This window comes from Manis pentadactyla, chromosome 4 (genome assembly GCF_030020395.1).
Source record: "Manis pentadactyla isolate mManPen7 chromosome 4, mManPen7.hap1, whole genome shotgun sequence".
NCBI lineage: Eukaryota > Metazoa > Chordata > Mammalia > Pholidota > Manidae > Manis > Manis pentadactyla.
The window spans coordinates 22,973,386-22,983,054 of record NC_080022.1 but is presented as its reverse complement, the minus strand read 5'-3'; positions in this window follow the sequence as shown (position 1 = coordinate 22,983,054).

The following is a 9,669-nucleotide window of genomic DNA, read 5'->3' as shown; positions in this document are numbered from 1 at the left end:
TCTTTTTTCCCTCTAATTTGTCTTGGAAATATCTGACAGCATTATAGATTTACCTCATTTAAAAAAACAACTGTATTTCTTTCCATTATGGGGATGACCTTTGATTTATTAGCTGGTCCCCCATTGACAGACATGTGGGGGGTTTCTAGTTTCCCCCTGTACAAACAGTGCTTCTAGGAATATCCAGTATTTCTGTGTATATTTCTGTAGGATAAATTCTTGGATGTGGGCTTGCTGGATCAAATGGCATGCCCACATCCAAGTTAAATTTTGATTAGCATTGCTAACTACCTTCTAAAATACTGTAGCCATTTACAGTCCCATCATTCTGTCTGAAGGGGCCTTGGGCATTGTTTTTATAATTGGAGGTAAGAATAATAAGTTAAACCTGAGTATTAAAAAAAATTTTTTTAAATGGTTGTCCCTAAGCCTCCCCACTCCCATTCATTCAGGCTCTGCACCCCTGAGGTGCAAATTGGCTCCTGGCCATCAGATCTCAGGTCTGATGCTGAGCAGTGCATGTAACAATTTACTAGGGAGATGGCGCACATTTTAATGCATATTTTTATCATGGGCCAAAATAATGGAATTGACTTTTATTTTGATTATCACATACATGTGTAGTCTGAAAAGATCTTTTTTCTCTTTAAAAATAATTTTTGGCATTTCTCAGATTTATACTAAGAACAGTGGGGTAATACATTTTATGTTTTCAGTGCTCTATGGCAACTAAGTGGCAAATGATCCAAGTATATTTTAAATCGGAAAAAATAAAATAAATTCTCATTACGCTATCAGAGGCCAACATGCCTCAGCTGCCCTATCTGTGCAATGGGTGCTCGGTGCCTGGTTCCTTGACCCAGCCCCTATCCTGGCTCAGCCTCCCTGTCCCTGGGGCTTGTATCCAGGGTCTGAAGGTCTGGGCAGTTCAGGAAGATGCGTATGTCCTCATCCTCCATGGGAGGATGGAAGGGCTGGTGTGGTTCTGGGGTCCTACTCTCCCCCTGGGGCTCTGGCTAGTATTCCTGGACTTACCTATTCCAGAGTACAGATGGGTCGCTGCCTCCTGTCCTGAAACACAGTGATTCCTTTTGCTCCATCTGTGGGCCGGGGCTCCTAGGGGCCCCGCCCTTGTGGCTGGACTGCAGATGTGGGTAACTTCCCACAGTTGCTGCTTATCTCCCTGCTTGGTCTGGGAAGACCCAGGACGCAGGTCCTGAACACAGGGGCCAGACGCCTCCTCTGGGACTCTGATCTCTTTCCCAGATCATGGGGAGGAAGAGAGGGTGCTCATGCCTGCCTCCTCCCTGTCCCTGTGCCTCCCTTTGTCCTGGGTCCCTGTCAGGGCTCGCCTGGAACATTACAACAGCCTCCTGATGTCCCACCCCACTTGCCCACTATTCTGCCCTCCATTTTGGCCCAGAGAGGGTGTTCTAACACACAGCTCTGACCCTATGCTGCTTCTGCCACACGACCCTCCCCTGCCAAGACACAAAGGTCACACGCACAGGGGGTTTACGTCTGCCAGTTTGGCTGGCCAGCCCTCTGCCCTCTGGAGAATTTCCCCTTTGCCTGTTCTGGCTGTTGGCTTGGGCAGGACTGTCTCTGCCCCCAGCATCCTGGGGCTTACCTGCAGCTTTTTGGCTTCCAGTGCAGATTATAAACATGAGGCAGGACTGCTGCTTGCCTCTGGGTTCAGTGTCCCCGGAGAGAACTTGCTCACTGCCTGTCATGTTCACTGTCCTGTCCCCAGAGCCTAGAACAGGGCTGGAATAGACAGAGCACACAATAAATGGTCAATAAATATATACATAATTGCACAAAGTTTCACCCAGAGTCAGTGTCATCTGTTGTGCCCTCACTGCCTGTCAGAGCTGCTGTCCTTCTCCCCAGATGACCGTGACCTACAGTTGGCCAGGTGTGCTAGGAACTGGCCTGACTCACCTCCCAGGTGAGATCCAGGTCCACCTTGCCCTCTAGGTCACTGTGTGTCCTTGGGCAGGTTCCTCCTTCCTCCCTGGGCCTCCGTTTCCAGGTCTTTACACTGAGGTTTCCAAGGTAACTGGGTCTCCTTTGATTCTCTGGCTCTCAGCTGCTCACCTCAACAACTCAACCCAGTGGCCTTATCTCGTCTGTGGAGGGGAGGCGATGAAGGGGACGGCTTGGTGGCATTGAGAAGCTTGTCACGTCCACCATTCGTGTCTAATTACTCTGGTAAGTGTTTACTGCCTCTTTAATTCCCTCGGCAAACATCCCCATTACTGGAAGTAATTTGCTGGCAGTGGCTTGGGCTGTGAGGCATGGAGGATTCGTGATGGCTTTGCCTCGGCCTCCGCACCCTGGACGTGCTCACACAGCTGGGTCTCTGGGAGCAGAGGGCACAGCGTCTGCCTTCCCTGGGGACCAGCCCCCCGGTAGCCCCCTCTGGCCTCTGTGGGGGTCTCAGACTGCAGAAGGGGCAGTGCAGTCTAATGGTTAGAGCACAGCCTCTGGAGCCCGACAGACCTGGGTTCAGGTTCCATCCCTGCCACTTGGGTAGAGTATGACCCCAGGCAAGTTCCTTTTGTTCTGAGAGCCTCAGTTTCCTCATCTATAAAATGGGAGTTGCTGTCTGCCTAGTTGCCCTCCCTCTTCCTGGCATCTGTACTCCCACCGTGTGACAGCAGCAGGGGTTCCCATGGTCTTACTTGACCCCTGCTGCCACCTCTAGCCACAACTCAATGGTCATCGAGGCTGGGAACCTGACCAGAGCTGGGCCAGTCTGGGTCCCATGCCTTAGGACACAGTGATGGACATCTGACCCACCACTGAAACTGCTTTGAGACTGTTGATCCCTCTCTGGTGGCTGAAGGCATAACTGCCAAAGGTTGGGCCCTGAGTTTTCAGCTTGAGGAAGGAGCCAGTGCAGATGTGAGAGGCAGAGCCCTGGTCCCAGCCTCCTGTGTGCTCTGTGGTGTTGCTATGCTCTAGTCATCCCTCGAATGCCCTCTTTTAGTCTTGGCCAGGGTAAGCTGGGTTTCTGCCAGTTCAGCCAAACTAGTCCTGAAAATCCGGGACTGAGACCAGTAGCAGTTGCTTCCTACAGGCTGTGTGAGATGTGGTAATGCAGTGGCAGCCATGGGACCCTGCTCTGGGCATGAGAAGGGTAGGGTGAGGTACGACGCCTGGGGTTCCTTTTACCCTCCAGTCCAATCCTTGGTACATAACCCCATTTGTCTGGGTCCTTCCTAAGCCCAGAGCAGACAGCGTCCTCTCTCAGAACCTTCACCTCGTTCAATCTGGATGCTAAATCTTTATGCATAAAGCCCTGCAGAGAGTAAGACTTAGAGGTAATGGCCTCACTTTCTGGGGGGTGGGGTGGGACTAAGCCCAAGGTTTTGAACAGTCATACTACCTGGCCTGGGGAGACAGAAGCCAAGGAAAGGGCAGGGATGTGGGTGAGCAGAAAAGGGTTTGAGATCTGATCTTGAAAAGCCATATTTACTCAGTCCTCCTTGGCCTCTGTATTCCCGTCTCCCAAATGGGGATGGTCACAACTCCTACCTTGCAGCACTGTGCAGATCAGATGGGAAAGGAAGGGGTATTGCATTAACTCTGGTCTGGGTGCACGTGAGGGGATGTTGTTGGCATCATGAGGACAGTGGTTGGGGCCAGTTTCTTCACTGAAAGTGCCCAGGACAGATGACCCGCACTCACCACTATTTGTTCACAAATATGCATTGAGCACCTACCAGGAGGTCATGGTGCCAGCTATGGGCAAACCTGGTCACAGGATCCTGCTCTCCCAGTGCTCAATGGGCAGGAAGGGAATTCCCACAGAGGGAACAGAGAGATGTGCTCCAGAACCAGTGTGTGGTTTTTTGAAGTCGGAGTGGATGATATAGGGACATCCGTAGGCTGGGGCTGGAACTGGGACAAGATGGGGAATCAGCTTGGATGGATGAGCGGGCGTTTCAGGAGAGCATTTGCTGCTCCCACAGAGGCCCTAGGTGTTGGGCGCATGCATGTGCCCCGCACACAGCGAGAGCTTCTAATCTGCAGCTCCCCTGCCCACACCACGCAGCTCTCCAGATGCCGCAGGGAAGGGGAGCTGGAAATGAGCTCCACTACCTGCTCTCCTGCCTGGAGGAGGTCTGGCCTTAAACCCTCAGGCAGTGATGGGACTTGGAGGCAAATTCCTGGGCCGTGTCAGAAGGGGGATGTTCTCTGGAGCAGGTGCATAGAAAGGGCTTGTTTCTGAGTGCAGAGACCTGCCTGAGGGTGAAGCTCTGGGACAAGGGCAGCTTCCCCCTGCTGGCTCGCCTGGAATTTTCCTCTGCAGGCCGGGGAGCACCAGTTCACCTGGATGGGGTTTTCTCCCTGCGTCTCTCTCTCTGGGCCTGGTCCCAGGGGTCCCCCTTCTCCCAGGGGTAGAACCAGGATAGCGTGGAAATAGAACCAGGAGTTGTGAGATGGAGTCTTGGCCAGTCCAGCAGGGCCCAGAAGAGGCCTTTGATTCTGAACCACTGGATTTGGGTGGATTTAACAACTGGGTTTCCAGTTGATTTCCAAGAGGCGGGGGGATGAAGCTTTAAACAGGCGTACAGCCTTGAGGCAGACCTGCACCGGGCAGTGGGCAGGAAGTTATTGACGTGACCTGGGACCCTGAGGGGGAAAGATAATGAGGTTAAGAAAAATCCATCTGTGTGGGATTCGTCTGGGGGCCCTTGAAGATGTAACTCCTGATGCAGATGCACAGCTCTGCAGACGCCAAGGGGAGAGGATGGAGAGAAGGTGGGTTCCTCCTCCCCACTCCTGGCTCTCAGGGGAGGCTCTGAATTTGGCAGAGGATGGAGGTCTGCAAAGTTCCCGGCAACTTCAGAACTCGGGCAACCTCCGGAGACCTTGGGGCTGGCTGCCCAGCCTGCCTCCCTGTGGCCCCAGCTGGCCCCCGTCCCTGCAGCCCCCTCCCCTCTGCTGGGGCCTGTAGGTCCCCGGCAGGCTCAGAACAGGGAAGTGAGGAGGAGACCGCCTCTGCTCTGGGTTTGGGAACAGGGAGCCCTGGTCTGAAGTCTATGGGGTTCCTCCACTTGCAGGCTGGGGGGCCTTGGGCCAGTTCCTTGCCCAGCCTGGCCTCAGTTTCCTCACCTGTGAAATGGGAGATGAGACTTCCCTCGGAGGATGGCTGTGGGGTGAGATGAGGTGTGAAGGGAGCGGCGCAGCAGTCTGTGTGGGGTAGTGTGACACGGGCCGGACACGGCAGGTCCAGTTAAAGAGCTGACGCTGACAGCTGTGGTCTGGTGACCCTACATGTGCCTTAGCTGATCTGAGGCTCAGTTTGCCCCTCTGTGAAGTGGGAATAGAGTTGTGGTCGTGACTGGAAGGGACAATGCAGGTGAACGCGTAGCACCGTGTGGGCATGTGGCCAGCTGTCACCGCCTCCTTCCCTGGCGGCAGGTCCTGCCTGACCGGAGGCTGCGGGCCTGGCCCTGGGCCAGCTTGGACCGGAGGTGGGATTCGGACCCCTCCCCTCATGTCCGCGCTGCAGCAGCTGGGGATAAAGCAGCCCCACAGGTGCCTGGAGAGGAAGCAGCGATGCTGAGTTTCAATCCTGGCCTGGCCATGTCACCAGCTGTGAGGACACAGGAGGTCATGTCCCTTTCTATGCTTTGGTTTCCCCATCTGGACAATGGGGAAGAGATGTTACTGAATGACTTCTCTTCCAGGAACATTCATTTTCAGTTCTTTACATAATATTAAGTCATTTAATCCTCACTAACAATCTTATGAGGGGAGTATTATTATCCTCCCATTTTACAGGTGAGGAAATTGAGGCTCAGACTTATAGGGCAGGTTGGCCAAGGTCACACACAGCTGGGGACGGGAGCCCAGGTTTCTAACTCCAAGGCCCAGGCTTTGCTCTGTGGCGATGCGCTGCCCCTGTTGCTATTAAGTAGCACAATGATCCGGATGGGCTGCCCAGAATGTCTGGTTCAGTGAGACGGGCTGACTGAGCTCAGAGCCCAGGGGACTGATGGGGGCCTGGGTGCTCTGGGGGCATTGCTGGCAGAGACAGTGTCGGGCACATGGAGTGCCACCCCAAGAGCAGAGGCTGGTGGGCCAGACCGGCTCGCCCTCAGGGACACAGGCAGGGCATGTGGGAGTCACTCGTGGCTGGAAAATGCTGAGACCTGGCTGCAGGCTCTGATGTTTCCTGGGTGTCATTTTTTACCACATTAGCTGTGTTCTGTCTCTTATGTTAGGAAGTTTCATGTTTCCTGATATTTCAATATTATTGTTTTGTCAACTTGATGTCTTACACCCTGTAATTGGGGAACAGTTGAGACTTTTCTCCTCTGCCATCACTCAGTTCTATGGACTTGTCCTGCCTTATTATTTAGCAAGTAATATTTTTTTTCATGAACTTATTGATTTCCAGTCCAGATAAATTTTTCTCAATGTCCTTTTTAATGATAATCCCGTTTCACATGTCTTGGCATCAAGTTAGAGCATTTGGGCTGTTTTATTGTGAAAACAGCATCAAAACCTCACTGGGGACACCTGTATGTCCCCTCCTGGGATCCTCCCTGGGCAGGTCTGTGACCCTGGTCCTGGGGTCGGGTCCTCACTGGGGACATGTGAGAAGCTGGGGCTCCAGGCAGGTGGCAGCAGCTCCACAAACCCCAGCCCCTCCCTGTCCCCGAGTGGACGCCCCTCACTGGGTGTAGAGAGCACGAAGACCACCCAGGATGAGTCAATCCAGGGTGAGTCAGTTGTGCCCTATAGAGAGTCTGTGCACTTCCTTCCTGTGATGTCACTGTCAGCAAGCATTCATTGAGCACCACTGTATGCCAGGCCCTGTGCCAAGCCCTGGGCCCAAGAATGTTCTTCTGGATGTGACTGGTCATGTCCCTTCCTTCCTGACCCCTGAAGGCTGGGGATCCCCACATCAAATGCAGGCTCCCCACTGAGGCCAGGGGCCCTGCCTACCCCTGCCCCATCTCCCTCCCCTCTCCCCTATTCTCTGCTGCTTTTCCCCAAGACCTTTCAAGCCACAGGACCTTTGCATATGCAGTTCCCGCCACCCAGAATGCCTTTCCTGTCCTCTCTTCACTTGGCTGGTCCCTCTAATCCTTGGGTCTCAGCTTAAACATGACTGTCCCACCCACCTGCAGACCTGCCTCCCCTCCCCCAGCATCTTATCCCCTCCCCCTGGTTGTTCCCCTGGTCCCACTCAGCACCGTTATAACTCTTTTCGTGGGGTGCTCCCTGGTACCGACTGTCCCCCCCACTGCCTGTGAGCACCCGGAGGGCAGGGCTGTGTGGGTCCTGCTGGGGTGTCCCCGGGCCCAGCACAGGCCTGGCACAGACTCAGTGTCCAGGGGCTCTTTGTTGAATGGATGAGTAACCAGACAGGAGTGAGGAACTGGGAGGCTCTCGGGCGGTCTGCCCGCTGTTACGGGTGGTGCCTGCCTGGCCCGGTCTGGCCAAGTCAGAGCCCAGGGAGCCAGCCTCCCGGGTACTGGCAGGTCCTGTGACTGGGGTGACACTGAGTGACCCATCCCACAGGGACCAGCATCCATCCTCACAGTCATGCACGTCTTCCTAGGTGAACTTCCTGGTTCCTGTGGTGGCTTCAGTCGGGAGGCCTGGGCTGCACTGCGCTAACCAATGGCTGCAGCACCCCCACCACAAGAAGAGGCCCCTCCCTCTGTGCTGGCGCACTGCGGGCAGGTTGCCAGACTCTGCCCACCAAGGGCGTGCTGGGCTGCTTGGCTTCCATGATCCTGGTGGCAAACTGTGTGCTGGCTCTGGAAGTGCCAGTCGTTGCCACCTCTCCCATCTCTGGCCAGTGCAAGTCACAGGCCACGTCTGCCTTCAAAGGGTGGGGAAGGCCACCCCACCTCAAGTCAGGAACAAGGCTGCTGGCGACGCTGGGGAGTCAGGGAATAGGGGTGACAGTTTTCACATGTGCCCCCTGCTGGGTGAGAGCCACCCAGGGGCAGGGTCTGCGTCTCTGTGGTGGCTGCCCAGGGCTGAGCACTGGGCAAGTGAGAGCAAATGCCCTTCATTTCAGTTAGTTCAGCAAACGCTGCCTGCCCCACCCTGCCCCAGGGGTGGGGGTGTCCAGAGATGACAATGACACTGTCCCTGGGGGGTGGTGTCACATGTGCAGGAGAGTCACCAGTCAGCGTGCTGTGGGCAAACCTTTGTTCTTTGTCCTTCCGCCCTTTCGTCTTTCCGCAGGGACTGGGGGGTCCACACCCCTGACTTGGAGTTGGCCCACTATGAGTCGACCCCTTCCTCCCCAGACAGTCTCTCTAGGCATCATGGAACTGCTTCCAGTTCCCAGGTCCTCCATGCCCCTCACTCTTGCCTCGGAGTCTTTGCAATTGCTGTTCCCCCTGCCTGCACACAGTATTGGGAGGGAGGACTCAGGGGCTGGAGCCCCTCAGCCTGAAAACCCGGTTCTGCCACTTGCTAGATGATGAGCAAGTTCCTACACCTTTCTGTGCCTCAGTTTCCTCATCTATAAAATGGGGATAGTGATAGTATCTACCTCACACTCATGGGGGTGATCCTGAGGACTTGGGTGAGTTAATGCAAACAAAGCCTTGGGGCCCAGCACATAGTAAATGTTCCATCAGCTGTATGCTCAGCAGCCCCTACCCCAATAGGGTAATATCTTACCCCTTTCCTGTCCTTGGCCCAGATGCCCCCCAACCACACCCCACCCAACACACACAGGAGGGCACCTGTCGTCACTGTGACCTCAGTGCCCAGCACAGGGCCCAGCACACAGAGACCCCAGCTGCCTCCAAAGGCAGCCTGAGCCTGTTGGCCCCTTCCTGGGTCATTTGCTTCCCAGCAGCACCATGAGGACCCATTATGGACAAGAGCAAAATGCGTTGGTAGGGGGCAGAAGGCCAAGGCTCTCTTGCACCTGGGCTGTCCCTCTGTGCTGGTTGGGGTCTACGGCTCATCGCACCTCTTCAGGCTGCACACATGGGTCATTTTTCTCTCTTGGTTGGCTAACAGGAGCATTTGACACTGGGGATCAGAAGTATTTTGACATGGCCTAAAAAAATAATAAACTCTTACACCTTGAGCAATTTCAAGAACTTGGTGATGGCTGGGGCAGAAACCCTCCCTGCATCTCCTGGAGGTCTCAGCCCATGCTAACCCAGGGCAGAGGGGTCACCGGGGCATGCTTCTTGGCAATAAGAAGCTGAGATTGTACGTGTGGACATGGGGCCACATCTAATCGGCTGCCTTAAGATGTCTGGCTTTGCAGGTGTCCATATAGAGTAGGTTTAACTACTTTGGTTACTTGACCTCTCTGAACTGTGGTTCAGAGCTCTGAAGCCTACACTTCAGTGTAAATCCCTGCTCAGCCATTTCCTAGTTGTGGGAATGGCTGCTGGTAATTCTTGCAACTAATAAATGGCTACTGGTATCTGCCGCATTGTGGGCCAGGCCCTGACCTGGTAGGGCACCTTGTCTTCCCCACTCTCATGGGGCTCACAGTCTGATAAGGAGGGGTGGGCCACAGAGGAGGGGGGTACTACTGAGCAAGCCTGGTCAGTCAGTTAATCCAGGACCACAGTAGTGTTGCACAGGTAGTGCACTGCACAACTCACCTACACCATGAGGCGAGTGGCACCCCCCCAAAGCTGTGCAAGCAGCAGC